Source organism: Saimiri boliviensis, chromosome 4 (assembly GCF_048565385.1).
Source record: "Saimiri boliviensis isolate mSaiBol1 chromosome 4, mSaiBol1.pri, whole genome shotgun sequence".
Taxonomy (NCBI): domain Eukaryota; kingdom Metazoa; phylum Chordata; class Mammalia; order Primates; family Cebidae; genus Saimiri; species Saimiri boliviensis.
This window is the reverse complement of record NC_133452.1, coordinates 11,940,753-11,958,962: the sequence shown is the minus strand read 5'-3', so window position 1 is coordinate 11,958,962 and position 18,210 is coordinate 11,940,753. Positions and strand designations below refer to the sequence as shown.

The following is an 18,210-nucleotide window of genomic DNA, read 5'->3' as shown; positions in this document are numbered from 1 at the left end:
AATTCTCCCACCTCAGCCAGCTAATTTTTGTATTTTTAGTAGAGACAGGGTTTCACCATGTTGGCTAGGCTGTAGGTATCATCATTATTATTATTAATTATTATTTTTGAGACGGAGTCTCACTCTGTTGCCCAGGCTGGAGTGCAGTGGCATGATCTCGGCTCACTGCAACCTCTGCCTCCTGGGTTCCAGTGATTCTCCTGCCTCATCCTCACGACTAGCTGGGATTACAGGCGTGTGCCACCATGCCCAGCTAATTTTTGTATTTTTAGTAGAGATGGGATTTTCGTCATGTTGGCCAGGCTGGTCTTGAACTCATGATCTCAGGTGAGCTGCCCACCTTGGCCTCCCAAAATACTGGGATTACAAGCATGAGCCAGTGTGCCTGGCACAAGTATTATTTTTGATTGAGCACCTCTTGTGTGTCAGGCATATAGCTTACATAAATTATCTCATTTGATTATTTCAACAACCCTGTGAGGCAGATATTGTTTTTTGAATGTATGGCTAAAGACACAGTGTTTGGAATATTGTTCTTGCTTGTCACTAGTAAGTGGTAGAACCAGGACTTCAGCAAAGATACCTGCTCCAAAGATATTCACAAAACCACTGACACTGTGCGAAATGACACAGGCAGAAAACAAACTTGAGAGACTTCTCAGTTTTGCTGAGAATTGTATTTGTACCCAGGAGCGCTTGGATAAAAGAGAGTTTATACTTGTGGGCCTTATGGAAAAACTATGGTATTAGTAGAAAAGTAGTTTCAAGGTTAGTATTTTTTTTTCATTTTGCAGAAAGAACACCCGTATTATTCAGTCTTGATGGTATTTGTTATATTGTTTTTATATGGTTATATAGATTGTATTTATTGATTCAAGAGAGCTCATCTTTAATGCTTTTGCTAACTCGTTAGTCTGACAGCAAGGGTCAAATTTTCCACACTTTGTTCCAGGCCAGGCAAATAAATGCTGATCCCTGATCCGTCTGCGCGCGCGCGCGCGCGCGCGTGTGTATGTGTGTGTGTGTGTGTGTGTGTGTGTGTGAGAGAGAGAGAGAGAGAGAGAGAGAAAAAAAAAATAAAGAGTTTAAAAAATATTATGTATATATTTTGGCCAGGTACGGTCACTCACGACTGTAATCCCAGCACTTTGGGAGGCCGAGGTGGGCAGGTAACCTGAGGTCAGGAGTTCGAGACCAGCCTGGCCAACATGATGAAACCTGTTTCCACTAAAAATACAAAATTAGCCAGGTGTGGTGGTGGTGCCTGTAATCCCAGCTACTTTGGAGACTGAGGCAGGAGAAGTGCTTGAAGCTGGGAGGCAAAGGTTGCAGTGAGCCCAGATCACACCACTGCACCCCCAGCCTGGGTGACAGAGCAAGACTCCGTCTTAAAAAAAAAAAAAAAAAAAAAAAAAAAGTGTATATTTTAAAGTAATTCGGTCTAGAAATTGTAAATTTTAAAGGCAAGGGCCATATGGTATTCTTCCTTTGATCTCCCCACAGTATTTAACATAATATTGAGCACTAAACTGAACTGCAATACTGATTATATTGAGTGGAGATTATCTTTTATTTAAGGTACTCTAAGATGTAAATGTAGTTTTATTTAAGTTTTCAAAATTAAGTTTCAGAGTGCTTATAAAATATTATCAAATAGTCTTAATACTTAAATGCATTATATATATATATATATATATATATATATATATATATGTATTATCTTTTTGAGACAGGGTCTGACTCTGTCACCCAGGCTGGAGTGCGGTGGCGCAATCTCGGCTCCCTGCAACCTCAGCCTCCCAGGGTTCAAACGATTCTCCTGCCTGATCCTCCTGAGTAGCTGGGACCACAGTTAAATGCATTATATTTATGTCCATTCAAACATGAAGCAACTATTCTTGTTTTAGTTACTTTTAAATTAAAATTTAATTTTTTTTTTTGGTTAGAGCTGTGTTTCGCTATGCTCAGGCTGGAGTCCACTGGCTGCTCACAGGCATGATTACAGCTCACTGCAGCCTTCGAGCTCCTGGTCTCCAGGAATCCACCCGCCTCAACTCCGGAGTAGCTGGGACTACACGCCATGCTTGCCTTTTAAAAATAAAGTCTAAGGCCGGGTGGTGGCTCAAGCCTGTAATCCCAGCACTTTGGGAGGCCGAGGCGGGTGGATCACGAGGTCGAGAGATCGAGACCATCCTGGTCAACATGGTGAAACCCCGTCTCTACTAAAAATACAAAAATTAGCTGGGCATGGTGGCGCCTGCCTGTAATCCCAGCTACTCAGGAGGCTGAGGCAGGAGAATTGCCTGAACCCAGGAGGCGGAGGTTGCGGTGAGCCGAGATCGCGCCATTGCACTCCAGCCTGGGTAACAAAAGCGAAACTCTGTCTCAAATAAATAAATAAGTCTAGGGGGCATTTGTCAAAATTTGCAAAAGTAGGCCAAGTGTGGTGGCTCATGCCTGTAATTCCAACACGCTGGAAGGCAGAGGCAGGAGGATCACTTGGAGCCAGGAGTTCAAGATGAGCCAGGGCAACAAAGCGAGATTCCTACACTTAAAAAAAAACAAACAAAACTCAGTGAGCCGGGCGTGGTGGAGCGCACCTGTAGTCTCCAGCTACTCAGGAGACTGAGGCGAGGCATGGAATTTCAGAAGTTAACAAACTCGGTCCAACTTTTTTTTGGATAAAAATTCGCAGAATCAGGAATTCTTAAGTCTGAAACGGATTTGAAGACTTTTGCAGACAGGCAAAATCGAAAACAATGGCGAGCCCTTGCGGAGGAGTGGCTGCTATTCCTAACGATACGGGGCCTCTGAAGCTTCACATCAAGGAAAAAGGATGCTGCTCTTGTCTGTTTTTAATTTTTATTTTAAACTACACGTGTGAAGAAGAGTCACACTGTCAGCTATGCTATTTCTTTGTACAAGCTGGTAAAAGGAGGTGATCAAGTTTCGTTGTTAGCAGGACATCCATTTAACAGGAGGAGGGAAGGCTGTGAATTGTTCTTCCCTGAGTTAAAAATGACGCTATCCGGTCCCTTCTCCACAGACAATCGAAGATGAGGTCCCCCATCTGGGATGTCACCGTCGCGGCCACTCGGGTGCCGTTTTCCCGGGGAGCTGCGCGGGTCGGTGGTGCCCGCGCCTCTGTGCTCGCAGCGGCTTTCCATGTAAGACATAATGGGACTGGGGCGTCCACTTCCGGCTCGAACGAAGTTCAGACCGCGCGCAAGCCGCGCGGTGCCCGGGTGGTGAGGCCGTCCCGAGCCAGGAGACTGGAGTCCTAGGCCCGGCACTGTGGGCACTGTGGGCAGCGTGGGCAACGTGGCGGGCCGGGGGTCTCCGGCAGTGGCGGCGCCGGGGGTTCGAGCACGTGGCCTGGGCGGGTGGCGGCGGGCCCGCGGCGTGGCATGGGGGACTCGAGCCCTGGGCCGGGGCGTGAGGGCGGCCGGGGGGCCCCAACGGTCGGCGGCGAAGGCCGGAGCGGGGGCGCGGGCCGGGGAGGCGCCGCTAGCCGCGCCGGGTCACGTGGCGCGGTCACGTGGCGCGCAGCCGGGCCGGCGGTGGCGGCGGCGGCGGTGGAGGGAGGCGGAGACTCGGCCGAGACGCGGGGGGAGGCGGCGGCGGCGGCGGCGGCGGCGGCGCGGGGCTGCTGGAGGCGGAGAGGCGCGGAGGAGCCGCGGCGGCTGCCGCCCTGAGGTGAGCAGGCGCGGGGCCGCTGTCGCCACCGCGGCGGGCCGGGCGCCGCGCAGTCCCGCGGGAGGGGGCGCCGGCCCGAGCGCCGTCCCTGCCCGCCGGGCGTGTGTCCCCCTGCGGCGGGCCCCGGGGTCGGCGCGACTGGCTGGGTGGGCGCGGCGGGAGGGGGCCGGGGCGGCGGCTGCGGGGGGCTCGGGAGGGGGCGGCGCGAAGGGGCGTCTGACCCGGGCCCGGCGGCCGTGGCCGCTGTTTGTCTACGGGAGCCTTTTGTCTCCCCATGTGAGAAAATGGGGCGAAAGCGGAGCGCGGGGCGGGCGTGCGTGTGGGGTGGTGTGTGTGTGAGATCGGGAGGCGTTTGGCTTGGAGCCATTTTTTTTTCTTAATTGTGGAGACAGAAAATCCCTGAAAACGGTTTCCCCGGGGAGACTGGGCTGCGCTCCTCCTCTTCCTCCCCGGCGTCGGGCCCGAGCGGCTTCCCCGGCTGCGCCGCCACCTCGCCTGCCGGGCCCGGCGCCCCAGCCCGCCCGCCCCACCTTCCGCGAAGCCCCGGGGCGAGCCGGGTGTCTGCAGAGCGGGCCCGGTCACCTGTCGTGGCAGCTGCATGGAAATCCCGGCGCTTCTGCTGTCTGGAGTCTGTGCTGTTTCCTCTGGCAAATCACGGAGATTCCGCTCCCGGCACCAATCCTTCCTCTTTGCCCTGCGCTCCACAACGCGGAGCGGGACGCCGATCTCAAAGTTTGACCCGCTTGGGGCAGTTAGCTGGGAGGTGTCTACTTCTTCCCCGGGCGACACCGCTTCAGGGGTGGGAAGGTGAGGGCGGTCTGGCTTTGTGGAAGGAAATGAGGGTGACACAGCTTTCTCCGGGGTTGATATGCCTTAGGGACCTAGTCCTTCTACCTCCTGAACTGCCGTTGTCATCAGAAAGTCTCTTAAGACTTTCCCTTCGGGAATAATCAACACCCCTCGCCAGGAACTGTCTCCTGGCTCTCTCTCTGTTTGAGGTCTCCACTGCCTCCCTTTTGTTTTACAGTAATTCAGCACTTTAAGGATATCCATTAAGTCATGATAATAAGCAGGTTTATAAAAAAAAAAAAAAAAAAAAACAGGGGAAGTTATTGCTAAGGTTTCGAAGAACGTAAAAGCCCGTTGTAGGGGTGGGTGTCGGTTGTTCCTTCCTTTGTGCCTCTTCCTCCGTGTCTGGGGTCTCCATTTCTCAGTTGACGTTCTTGCATACAAACCCGCTGGGAATGGTACGGTGGTCCTGGAAAGTTCTCCCCAGGCTCCGCAGCGCCAGATTGCTGAGGTGTAAGGTTGTCATGGATGAGAAGTGACAGGGCACCTTGCACATAGCCACACTGCAATCCAGAGAGGCCATGGGGACACTCATCTCGCTTTGTACAGTGACAGCCACGTTCTGAATCCAAGAGTCGTAAGTGTCCTGTCTTGTAGTTAAGTCCTTCATAGGTAACTGGCATGGAAGTGATTATATGAATAAATTGTGAATAGCTAAATCTGATGTTTGGTTCCTCAATTTAAAGAATAGTACTTAATTTGTATGAAAGTTGTTAGAAGCTGTGAATTTCCTTTAAGAATTTTAAGAGCTCTGTATTAGGGTTGTAGAAGTAGCAGGTTTATTTATTTAATTAATTTTTGGTTTTGTTTTTTACATGATGTGGGGAAGTGTTGACTTCCAGAGTTAAAGTCTGTAGTACTGAATTGGAGGAATATGGGGAAAACTGTTTTCAACACAATGGAGCTTTCATACATGGAAGATGATTAGAAAGTCATGATTACTTCTGGTGGTTGAGAAATAACCTTATGCATTTACTATTTGTGTTTTAAAATGCCCTGGTCTTCTTCATTTAGCATGTTTGTGTGTATATGTCATATTTACCTTTCAGCCTTGCATATGGAGCTCCAAGAGTGGTAGTTCGGTGCAATGTGTGGTACATGAATCCTGTTTTAAATGGAATTATCCAACATTGATGCTGAGATCTCGAGTATTGAAATAAGGGTCAAGAGATAGCAGCCTTCTTTCAGGCCAAATTTCAGCCCTCTCACTGGATACTTTATAGGACAGTGTGAAGCCCAGGCTTTCTTTTTGATTTTGCTGTAGATTCCAGGATCTGAATTGAGGAAGGTTTGTGAAGTGGCTGCCAAATGTTTCACTTATTTACAGCATCAGTTAACAATCTCCCTCCTGGATAGAAAGAGTGAAGATAGTGGCTCAACCGTGCATGTGATTTGTAAAATGCTTTTAAAAATTGAGTAAAACCTCTTATGAAATGCTGTGATTCAGTTACTGCATGAGTTTCCGTTTAGGGTTCTGTGAAGCATTTCAGTATTATCAAAAGCCTTATAGAAATTGTATATTTGTCTTTAGTGAGACTGCATGGAATATGTAATTCAAATGTCAAATTTCTTTTAATTTGGCTGAGATAATGTTAATTTAGTTATTAAATTATAACATACTAAACATACTGATTTTTTTTGTGGTAAAATATATATAACATAAAATTTACTAGTCTGATGGGTTGTGGTGGTTCACGCCTATAATCCCAGCACTTTGGGAAGCTGAGGCAGGTGGATTCCTTTAGGCCAGGAGTTCAAGACCGGCCTGGCCAACATGGTGGTGAAACTCTTGTTTCTATTAATACAAAAATTAACCATGGTGGCACACATCTGTAATCCCAGCCACCCACGAGGCAGAGGTGAAAGAATTGCTTGAACCCGGGACGCCGAGGTTGCCATAAAGTTGCAGTGACAGAGGTTGTGCCACTGCACTCCATTCTGGGTGACACAGTGGGATGCTGTCTCAAAGAAAAAAAACTAACTTAATTTATAGGTGTCTGGTTCAATGGCATTAAGTACATTCGCGTTGTCATGCAGCCATCACCACTGTCCAGAACTTTGTTCGGTTTCCCAAACTGACATTCTAGACTCGTTAAACCCCAACTTGTCTTCCCCTCCCTGAAGCTCCTGGAACCAACCCCTCCATTTTCTCTCTATGAATTTGATTACTCTAGGTACCTCACATAAGTGGAATCACACAGTCTTTGCCCTTTCATGACTGGCTTATTTCACTTAGCATGATGTCCTTAAGGTTCATCCATGTTAGAGCATGTGTCAGAATTTGCATCTTTTTGTTGTTTTATGGAGACGAGTTTCTCACTGTGTTGCCTAGGCTGGTCTCGAACTCTTGGGCTCAAGGAGTCCTCCCACCTAGGCCTCCCAAAGTGCTCAGTTTACAGGCATAAGTTACCATACCCAGATGAATTTCCATCCTTTTAAAAACTGAATAATATTCCATTGTATGTATGTACTGTATTTTGTTGATAAACGTTCTAGATTTTTTTTCTTTTTCAGATGGAGTCTCTGTCGTCCAGGCTAGAGTGCAGTGGCACCATCTTGGCTCACTGCAGCCTTCACCTTCTGGGTTCAGGCAATTCTTCTGCCTCAGCCTCCCGAGTAGCTGGGACTACAGGCGCGTGCCACCACACTCGGCTAATTTTTTTTTAAATTGTTCGTAGAGATGGGGTTTCACCATCTCGGCCAGGCTGGTCTTGAACTCCTGACCTCATGATCCACCCGCCTTGGCCTCGCAAAGTGCTGAGATTACAGGCATGACCCACCATGCCTGGCCAAACATTCTAGATTTTTGTATACTAAATGTTTATAACTGTGGTACTTCATGATGATTAGGAACCTTGTACTTGATTTTAGCAAAAAGGCAGTCATAAACTCTGACTAGAAGTTATAACAGGTGTCCCCAAACTACAGCCCGCGGGCCACATGGGGCCCCCTGAGGCCATTCATCCAGCCCCCCGCTGCACTTCAGGAAGGGGCACCTCTTTCATTGGTGGTCAATGAGAGGAACACAGTATGTGGCGGCCCTCCAACGGTCTAAGGGACAGTGAACTGGCCTCTGTATAAAAAGTTTGGGGATGCCTGTTATAGAACATTTGTTTTATTAAAACAGGAAAACAAATTAGTTATTATTTAATGCATAGAAACTCTTTAAAATACAGGACCCATGGGGGATAAAACCAATAAGTGTGTTAAGTCCTTGTTGGGTCCCATCACTTCCCTTCCGTATGGATAATGACATTATAGAACATCTTTTTGAAATTGCAGCTGAAGCAGATGATGTTTTTATTTCCCGGCTAATGTTATAGTGGTGGTATATTTTGCTGAACGGAAAGGTATATTCATATATAGAGCTCCTTTAAAATTCAATACTTCTTAAAGGGAAATGTAGATAAATGTTCATAGAATTCTGGTGTAGGAAAAGTCTTTCTAAGCTTAACACCAAATGAAAACCTATAAAGTAAAAGATTTGACAACAGGTTTTACAGCGTACATTATTTTCAGTGTCTGAATAGTAAAGAATGGTGTGAGCAAAAAGACAAACGACAAACTAGAAAAATAGGCAACATATATTAAGCATCTCAATTTACATAGAGCTGTAAAAATCAAGAAAAAGATGAACAGTTCATTAGAAAAACGGGCTAAGGACATAAACAGATCTTTTTATCTTTACATATCAACTGTTTATCATAGAAATTTTTCTTGTGGTCATTCATTTAATTAAGTGAAGAACATCAGTGTATTACGAATGTCCCTCTTGGAGCATCACACACTGGGGTCTGGTGGGGGGGAACTAGGGGAGGGACAGCAGGGGGTGGGGAGTTGGGGAGGGATAACGTGGGGAGGAAGGCCAGATATGGGTGATGGGGAGGAAGGCAGCAAACCACACTGCCATGTGTGTACCTGTGCAACAATCTTGCATGTTCTTCACATGTACCCGAAAACCTAAAATGCAATAATAGATATATACACATATATACACACACATATATATGTGTCTGTGTATATATATATTAAAGAATGTCCCTCTTTGTCTCATGTTATTTCTAAGCAGACATTTTGGAATGCTCAGAAGAATACACTTCCAGTCTCCTAAGTTCTCCTAAGACACAATTTGAAGTGGGGCTTGAACAGAAACAAGTATTGTCAGACTCCAGCTGAAATAGTAGAAGTAGTTTCTGTTTAAATCCTGGGAACCCTTAGATAAGGTTTGTGAAACTGAAAAAAGATCCAATCAGCACATGCAGATAGAGGACACAACAGATACCAAGATGGGTAAACGCCCAATTATTTTCAGTCCTCATAATCTGTACAAAGCTGTGAGTCAACCAGTAGGCCATATCTTACTAGGCAGACTTTGAGAGATGTTTCCCTGTTTGAAACACAAGAAATTATTTATGAAAATAATGGAGATGAAGAGGGAGCGGTTCTGTGCTACTTGCTGTGTTACCTTTATTATGTTCCTAGTGACACTGAGACTAGTTTAAAAACAGCCTGCAACAAAAATATTCTCATCACCAGCTATCTTTTCCACCTTTCTTCTTTTTTTGTTGCTGGAGCCCCTGCAGGTTTCTGGTGTCTTGGGGGTATGATGTTACTCGTAGAAGCAGATACTGTGGCTGTGCTGCCAGGTCTTAGGGCGATGAGTGGGCTGCTCACAGTTTTACTGGCATCCAGTTCACATGAAGCTCCTGCAGTTACTCCCTGGGTCCCTTTTCCAATCAGATCCTTCCTTTTATCCTTCTTCTTTCCCAGTAGAAAGAACGTTCTCATGTTGGCAATCATCTTTCTGGATCTGGGGTAACTTTTGGGTCATAATTCTTAGGCAGTTTTCCATTCTTTTTCAAGAACTAGATCTCCCAGTTCTTGTTCCTTTGGTTGTCTATCTCCAGTAACTTTTCCACCCTTCAGAATGTACGTAGCACCAGGAGAATTTTAAAGAGCCTCAGCATCTGCTTTTAGAGACGTACTGTCTGACAATGGCGAGTGTTTACTAGGAGCTTTGGCTTTCTCTGGATCTACAAGTGAGTAAGCAGAAATAAGCTGTGCCAAGGTGTGAATATCTTTTGGATTTGTTTCCATAACTGTTCTAGGTCACTAATTGCCTCCCTCTTCCACTTATATTTGAGTTTGAAGTTTGCAGCTTCTCTTATCAAGGACAAATGAGTGGGAGATTTGGGCTGATGCTTTTCATGCTGCTGGATAGCTTATGAGAAGACTTCAGTGGCACTATCGATATCTTCTTCATGCTATACATGGTCACTAGCACAGACACGATGCCTGGCTTATGCTTTAACTCCTCTGTGCTTCTCAATATTAGACATGCTTTAGAAATACTACCTTGAGAAATTTTCAGCTTAATTTCAGCTGCATTTTCTGGATGTTGATCTGAAAATTCCTGGAGCAGCTCTATTGCTTTTGTGTGCTGCTTTTCACAATAATACTGGGCAGCTTGAATTAACACAGGTAAGAGATGCTCCGGACTTTGGGACTGTAAACTGGCAGATATTTTGCAGCATTGTTCTGCCTGGTTTGTGTTCATAGCAAGTAAAGCTTTGTTAAATTCTATAGCGTGTAGTTGTTTCTTGGAAAGCTTAAACTCCTTCCACATTGGTTAATTTCATTTTTTCTTGTAGTCAAAGACATTTTAATTGTTGTTAATGGTAATGATGTTATTTGCAACTACAGCTACTAATCCCCCATCTGTTGGTTTTAGTTTTATTATTTGATGATAAAGTTGCAAGACCTCCTTTGTTCGACCCTGAAGCTGCAGAATATAAGCCATCTGACCATAAATGATGGCCAGTTCTGCCTGTGGGTCTTCCTCAGTCCCATCAGTGTCTTCTGATACTGAGCAGTGCAGCAAAGGTCTTCAGCTTTTTGTAGAATTAATTTTCATGGCCTGGTTCAGCCGGCCTTGGCCTATCAGTGCACATGCAGTGTTGTAGCACAGCTTATGTGTGTCTTCTTGAAGGCCCAAGTGCTCTGGAGCCACTTTTTCTCAGTTGCTTTCAGCTGCAACAATTGCTGAACGGTTTGTTTTCGTCTCCTCATAATCACTTGGGAGTTTCAGACAAGATCTCTACTGCTAAGCATTCATCATAGCATTCCAAACGGTGTAACACTCCTCCATAAAGCTCCTTCAGTCTGTCTCTCTGCTGGTTGGCACTTTCTGTTGTATTCAAGGCATTCTCAATTCTGTTCAGCCTGTACTCACACTATGCCTTTTCAAAGGAGAGTGAGTTATTGGCTAACACTTTGGTGTAAATATTAATGACATTTAAGTCTTCCTTGAAACTTCCATTCTGGAATTCCACTTACAATGGAGGGCGGTTACATCATCTTTGTTGATCTGTAGTATCTTATTGATGATCTTGAGAGCGCACATGAAGTCACGGTTCTGGCCATACCAGTTCACTCCACAGCACAGGTACTGATGAATGTTTCAGGTTCATCCTACATACTTTCTGTTTCAGACATGAAATCAGAGCAGACCTTTTAAAAGAAAAAAGGAAAAATAAATGTGCAATAAACAAAATGGTCAGTTTTACTAGTGATTAAATAAATGAAATTAAGAGCAAAAGTAGATAGCATGTGTTATGGACTGAATGTTTGAGCCCCCCACCCTCCACGTTCATATGTTGAAGCCCTAAGTCCCCATGTGATGGTAATTGGAAGTGGGATCTTTAGGAAGTAATTAAGGTTAGTTGAGGTCATGAGTATGGGGCCCTCATGATGGGATTAGTGTCCTTAGAAGAAGAGACACCAAAAAGCTTGCCTTTTCTGTCCCCATGAAAGCACACAGCGAGATGGCAGCTTCCTACAAGCCAAGAGAAAAAGCCTAAGAATGAAACCTACCCTCCTCATACCTTGGTCTTAGACTGTTACCTTCCAGAACTTCGAGAAATAAATTTCTTTTGTGGCTGGGCATGATGGCTCATGCCTGTAGTCCTAGCACTTTGGGAGGCTGAAGTGAGAGGATTACCTGAGCCCAGGAGTTCGAGACCAGCCTGGGCAACATAATGAGACCTTGTCTCTATTTATTTTTTATTTAAATTTAAAAAAACACTAAAAACATAAATATAAAATACATTTCTGTTGTTTAAGCCACTCAGTCTATGGTTTTATGGCAGTCTGAGCAGACTAAAACAGCATTTTTGTTTTCTTTTTTTTGTTTTGAGACAGAATCTTGCTCTGTCACCCAGGCTGGACTGCAGTGGTGCTATCTCGGCTCACTGCAACCTCTGCCTCCCAGGTTTGAGCAATTCTGCCTCAGCCTCCTGAGTAGCTAGGACTACAGGCGTGCACCACCACGCCCAACCAATTTTTGTATTTTTAGTAGAGGCGGAGTTTCACCAAGTTGGTCAAGCTGGTCTCGAACTACTGACCTCATGATCCTCCCGCCTGAGCCTCCCAAAGTGCTGGGATTACAGGTGTGAGCCACTGCGCCCAGCCCAAGACAGTATTTTTCAATGATTATGTTGGCAATATAATTTAGACACAATTTTTAAATTTTTTTTGAGACTGGGTCTCACTTTGTCATCCAGGCTGGAGTGCAGTGCTGCAATTATGGTTGCTGCAGCCTTGACCTCCTAGGTTCAAGCAGTCCTCTCTTAACCTCCTGAGTAGCTGAGACTACAGGCACATATCACCACACCTGGTCAACTAAAACTTTTTTTTTGTAAAGATGAGGTCTCACTATGTTGCCCAGGCTGGTCTTGAACTCCTGGGCTCAAGGGATTCTCCTGCCTTGGCCTCCTGAAGTGTTAGGGTTACAGGTGTGCGCCATCGTAGCTGGCCTGGACACAATTTAGATCTATGGATTTGAAATGATTTGGTAAAGTTTAATATAAAGTATGGTGTTATGATGACTTCTGCTGTTCCTTTTCTTGGTAATCTTAATATCTGGGCATCTTCCAGTGTGGAATGGGAATAATAAGGATAATGGCAATTCTCGGTGCTGGTGTAGATGAAGGGAGGTATGGACTCTCGGATGGTCTAAGTAGACATTGATGCACTCTTTCCAGATAGCTGCTATTAGGTATCACAGTGCAAAATGTGTATAGCCTTCTATCCAGAAACTCCACATTAAGTAGGAATTTATCCTGAAGAAATACTAGGAAATGTTAGAACAGATATATGTACATAGTAAAGAATAGGAAATAACCTTAGATAAGGAATTGATTTAAATAGATTATATTACCTTCCTTGCATGCAGCCATTGAAAGTGATGACATTCATTTATACTAACCAATCTGGAAAGATACCCATGATATATTATTGAATGAAAAAGATAGGTTACATAACCATAGGCATAGTACTTAGAAATAGTATAGGCACAGAAGATGCTGAACAACTAGGCTTTGAAGGCTGAGCTCAGAGGATCTAAGCTTCAGAAACCACCTAATAGATGTTTGTTTAGTTCACCATGGTTTCAAAGACTGCACCAACTGGTTTAATTCTCCTGTCATAAGATCCAAATTTCCTGGACTGAGCAGAGGATTGAGTAATTTGCCTACTCTTTAGCTCTGTGTGTGTGTGTGTGTGTGTGTGTGTGTGTGTGTGTGTGTGTGTGTAGGATTGCTGTCAATTGGCATTTCCATAAAGACCATATAGAATGGGGATGGAGTCACAAGAAGAGGTGAGATTATTTTAGCTAAAGAAAAGGGAAGACATTTCAGGAAGACAAAGATATAGATGCTCACTACCTATTTAGTTAAAATTAAATACATTCTTTGCTCAGAAACATTAATCACCACATCTTCGTAAAATGACTGCAAACTCTAATAAACGCGTGCTTTCTTTTCCCTTTAACCATCTCTTTAACATGTTAGGATCTATCCTGGTGGGTCAGCTCTGCTTGCTTTCTTGCTTTCACAGAAAATAATTGGTGAAAAATAAAATTTTGAATTCATGAATTTAAAATAAATAATTTATAATCTAATTTATAATCAGATATTTTTTCTGATGTAAGTAGAAATACCAGTCTCTATACTTTTGTGGTATCAAGGATACTCACCCATGAGAGAAATAGTATTTTAAGAATAGAATTGAAATGTATTGTTTATGGAAAGCTCCAGCAATAATGGCGTGGTAAGTTATAGAGTGTAGGAAATTATTCTGTAGGTGTGCAGAGGTGCTATGCAGAGGATATAGATTTATTTGAACATGTTTCTTACTGTTATTTTTAATCAGAAACACAATTAGAGTCAAAATAGATTTGAGAGAGCTTTGCAAAGATACTATAATGTAAAATACTGATTTCTCACTTTTTAAAAATTAAAGACTATTTAGACTGTAATGGATGGGAAAAGATTTGGAAACACATTACATGGGATATTATGTTGTTACCATTATTGCTACTGTTCCTTCCTTTTGTAGTTTTAGCATGTATCCCAGTTTGTAGTGGGCATGTTAGAACCCCTGGGATAAAATGCTTGGAGTGTGAGATGTCTGTTAATGTCTGGTTAAGTCTAAGAATTTGATCCTTTAAGTGAATTATGGTTTATGAAATATTTTTATGATTTTTATGAAAGCTTGAAAAAAATTTTTATGAAAGAAAGCTATGAAGTCTGAAAGCTTTTATTTGTATGTTTCAGCTATTGATCAGCTAGTTTCTAGTTGGAACACTACATTCTAAAGACTCATTTGTGTCTGCTTTCCAAAACTGTTGCTCAGCGATTTTGAATTCTACTTAGATGTTATGGAGTGTTGTCACTGGGTTCAGAAATTTTTCATCCTACTGGATGTTTCTTTTATTAGATTCTTGTCAAGGACAAAGGGAAGATTAGTTTAAACTTCTTGAGACAGTCATACCTCTGATTTGTGTGTGTTAATAATTTTCAATTCCAGTTATGGAAATCAAGAGTTTTGTGTAGAAAACTCTTATAGTACCATATTATTCTCCCCTGAAACTGTGCCTTTCCACTGTCTTGGCTATTAAAAGTGTATTTACCACCATGGGGAAATGGTAGTGTCAGAGATCCTCAGACAACAAATTGAGCTGTTAGTGCTGGGACAGTTTTAATATTCATAAAAAAATTGATCAGCAACAATGTTACCATATGCTGAGAAAATGTACAGGATTATCTTTACATGTAATCAATCAGTTTCTTAAGCTTCAGATGACCCTCTTAGCCACAAAACCGGATGGACAAATTCAGCTCCAATTGTTAGAATATTAAAACCTACATCATAAGAAGTTAGGCTTATGCTGTGCCCATAAAACCTGTCAGCCAAAGCTGATGTTTTAGGCAGAGTTACTGTTTAGAGTTGTTAAATAATCAGAGAATTTAACTGTATGTTAACAGTCAGATTAGAGAATCCCTTTAAAATGTGATGCCTGGCTGGGCGTGGTAGCTCATGCCTGTAATCCCAGCATTTTGGGAGGCTGAGGCGGGGGGATCATTTGAATCCGGGAGTTGGAGACCAGCCTGGACAACATAGCCAGGCCTGCTCTTTACAAATAATTTAAAAATTAGCTGGGCGTGGTGGCGCATCTGTGGTCCCAGCTACTTGGGAGGCCTGAGGTGGGATGAGCGCTTGAGCCTGGGGATGTCAAAGCTGCAATGAGCCATGATTGCACCACTGAACTCCAACCTGGGTGACAGAGCGAGACCCTGTCTCAAAAATAAATAAAAATAAATGATGCCTGGATATAATGTATCTGAGAGAGTGAGGTTTAAAGAGATTGGGTTGCTCAGGCGTAGTGGCTGACACCTGTAATCCCAGCACTTTGGGTGACTGAAGTGTTAGGATTGCTTGAGCCCAGAAATTGGAGACCAGCCTGGACAACATAGCTAGACCTACTTCATCTCTACAAATAATTAAATAATTAAGGTATAGTGGCGTGTACCTGTGGTCCCAGCTAGGTGGGAGGCTCAAGTGGTAGGATTGCTTGAGTCCAGGGAATCAAGGCTAGGTGACAGAGCGAGAACCTGTCTCCTCCAAAAAAGAGATTGGGTCCTAGAAGCCTGTAAGAGGAATGCGGTTGACTCTGAGGTCAGCTTTTCCAGACCTTACAAGTAATTTGAGCCTTTTCCATTTTTATTCTTGTCATCTTTTCCCATGAAATGAGAAACTCAAGTCTTGTGTTTCATATGTAGGAACTGAACTTAGTTCTGAGTTAATTTTCTGTTGCCTGAATAATGAAATAAATAATCTAGTATTAGAAATGCTTGGGGTAATACACAATAACTCTTAATAAAAGACAGAAAGCTCACATTTTGCTTATCTTATTCCATTAGTAATTATTTTTAATACTGTGAGAGAAGTGAGAATGAAAGTGGCACACATCCTGTTTTGTCTTTTTACCCAGCTTTGCTTCTAAGGGACTCAGGAGTAAATTAGATAATGTAGGATTGGGATGCTGCCCAGAATCTATCTCCATTGTAGCTTACTCTAATGCTTCAGTGCCCAGCCTTTTTGGATTTATGACATTCTGTTCGTGTTTGATTTTGCATTTCCCTCCTCACAACTTCAATGGCTATGACAGCCAGGTCTGTGTTATCAGTGGAGAGCAAAGTGCTGATAGGAGCTCCACAAATTATTTATCTCATTCAGGTTTATCTAATTATGTCAACCTTTAATTTTAATTATCACTTTCAGGTTTTTCTGGACCATTAACAAGCCGCTCAATTACATTGCTATACAGAATATGTTTAAGGTTTTTGGCAATTAAAATGCTTTGAAAAAATTTGTGATACAGTATAAGAAGTAGTCAATGATAGCGTGTGAGAATTGTATTTTATGTGCATTTTTGTTCAAGAAATTTGATAGAGTAATGTTAAGTATCATTGTGCGTCCCTCCTAGGCAAAAATTGCTGCTGCTGTTTTTTTTTTTTTTTTTTTTTTTTTTTTTTTGAGACAGGGTCTTAAAGACATGAGCCACCACTCCCAACCAAAATGCTTTTCTTTATAGAGATACATAGAAGCAATAATGTTTATGAGGTGCTTTGAAATCAACTTTCTATAAATTTATTATAAAATAGAGAAGCTTCAAGTTTGACCATGTGGTTCAGAAATGGTAGAAGTATTGTTCTTAATTCTGAGAGCCTTGGGTTATCACATTTTCTTCCCTTTCTTAGCTTTGCTTTCTGTGTTTCACAAATAACTCGTCTCTTTGGCCGACTGATGGTCATATAAATGGAATCTCATTGGCTATCCTTCACCCATGTTTAGTTGGTGAAGTTCTTTCTCCCCAACATGACCAAGAAAAATGGCATGTGGTTTTACTAATAGGGAATTGATCTATTACTCTGATGTATACAAGACAGCCCAAACTTGGGAGATAAGGCAAACACTATCAGGTGAATGAAACCAATAATCTTTGGAGGTCAGTTTAAGCCAGTTACTTCACCATTTTAATTTTCATCAGTTATCCGTTATTTATTGCTAAACCTTTTACTAGATTGTTAATGACTAGCAGAATTGGTTTTGCTCCTTTGGTGTTAGAGTGGTAAAGTGGATCCCAGATGAGATGTTCCAAGAGAGAGGCAGACAGGGGAGGCTTGACTCATTTACAAATTAGATCACGAAAGAGCCCCTAGAGGTTAAAATTTGGTTCAATTCCTTTCTCTTTAGTTTGTTTCTACCTGGCCTTAAGTACTGTCTGTTACATAATATTATTTTGAGAAGCAAACTATTAATATTTTATAGCATGGGTTTATTGTTTAACATTATTAGAAGATTGTTAATCAGCTGGGATGCATACCTTCAGCTACTAAATTTTTAGCTTAGTGGTTTCATATGATCATCCTCTGTTCTGTGTGAAAATATTTTTTTGTTTCTTGGTTTCTATATTACATCATGTGTGGAACTCCATTATCACATGAGATTTACAACCTGCTTCTTAATTCTTAATATGATTAATTCTTAATCTGACAATGTAACTAGTATTTTAAATATGATTCTAACTTAGACTTAACGTAAACTGTTATATATAGAGACATTTGAAAGAAGTACATTATCTCTTCTAATTCTCTGGTGGTCTCCTTATACATTTAAAAACACACAGAAATAACAACCAAAAAATTGCTGATATAGATTGGCTCTAATGTAAACTGCTGAGTTAAGGGTAACTGTATTTTATTTTAAAAGTTGCCTTTTCTTTTTTTTTTTTAGACGAGGTCTCTCTCTGTAGCCCAGCCTGGAGTGAGCGCAGTGGCGTAATCTCAGCTCACTACAACCTCTGCCTCCCAGGTTCAAGTGATTCTCCTGCCTTAGCCTCCAAAGTAGCTGGGACTACAGGTGCATGCCACCATGCCTGGCTAATTTTTTATATTTTTAGTAGAGACGGGGTTTCACCATGAAATAAGGAGTTCCAGATCAGCCTGGCCAACATGGCAAAACCCCATCTCTACTAGAAATAGAAAAATTATTAGCTGGGCTTGGTGGCGGGCACCTGTAATCCCAGCTACTTGGGAGGCTGAGGCAGGGAGAATTGCTTGAACCTAGGAGCAGGGGTTGCAGTGAGCCAAGATTGCCCCACTATACTCCAGCATGGGTGACAGAATAAGACTCTGTCTCAAAAAAAAGAAAACAGTAAGAATCTGATTATTATGCATGCCTATGGAGGAGAGGTCAAGGAAAGAGTGGAGAAGGGAATCTTGGTTTTTGCCTCCAACCAGTCATTGGTAAATCAGTGGTGAC

General features: G+C 42.9%; 1 protein-coding gene and 1 pseudogene across 1 annotated transcript in view; one reads left to right on the top strand and one right to left on the bottom strand.

Annotated features, from left to right (window-relative positions):
* Positions 1 to 3,604: 3,604 nt before the first annotated feature.
* TULP4 (TUB like protein 4) overlaps positions 3,605 to 18,210 on the top strand; it is a 287,703-nt gene continuing 273,097 nt past the window's right edge. Inside the window, exon 1 of the mRNA XM_039467723.2 lies at positions 3,605 to 3,696. The gene's annotated coding sequence lies outside the window, so the exon portion shown is untranslated. The remainder of the gene's footprint in view (positions 3,697 to 18,210) is intronic.
* Positions 9,082 to 18,210, bottom strand: part of LOC101048655 (signal recognition particle subunit SRP72 pseudogene) — a 60,384-nt pseudogene continuing 51,255 nt past the window's right edge.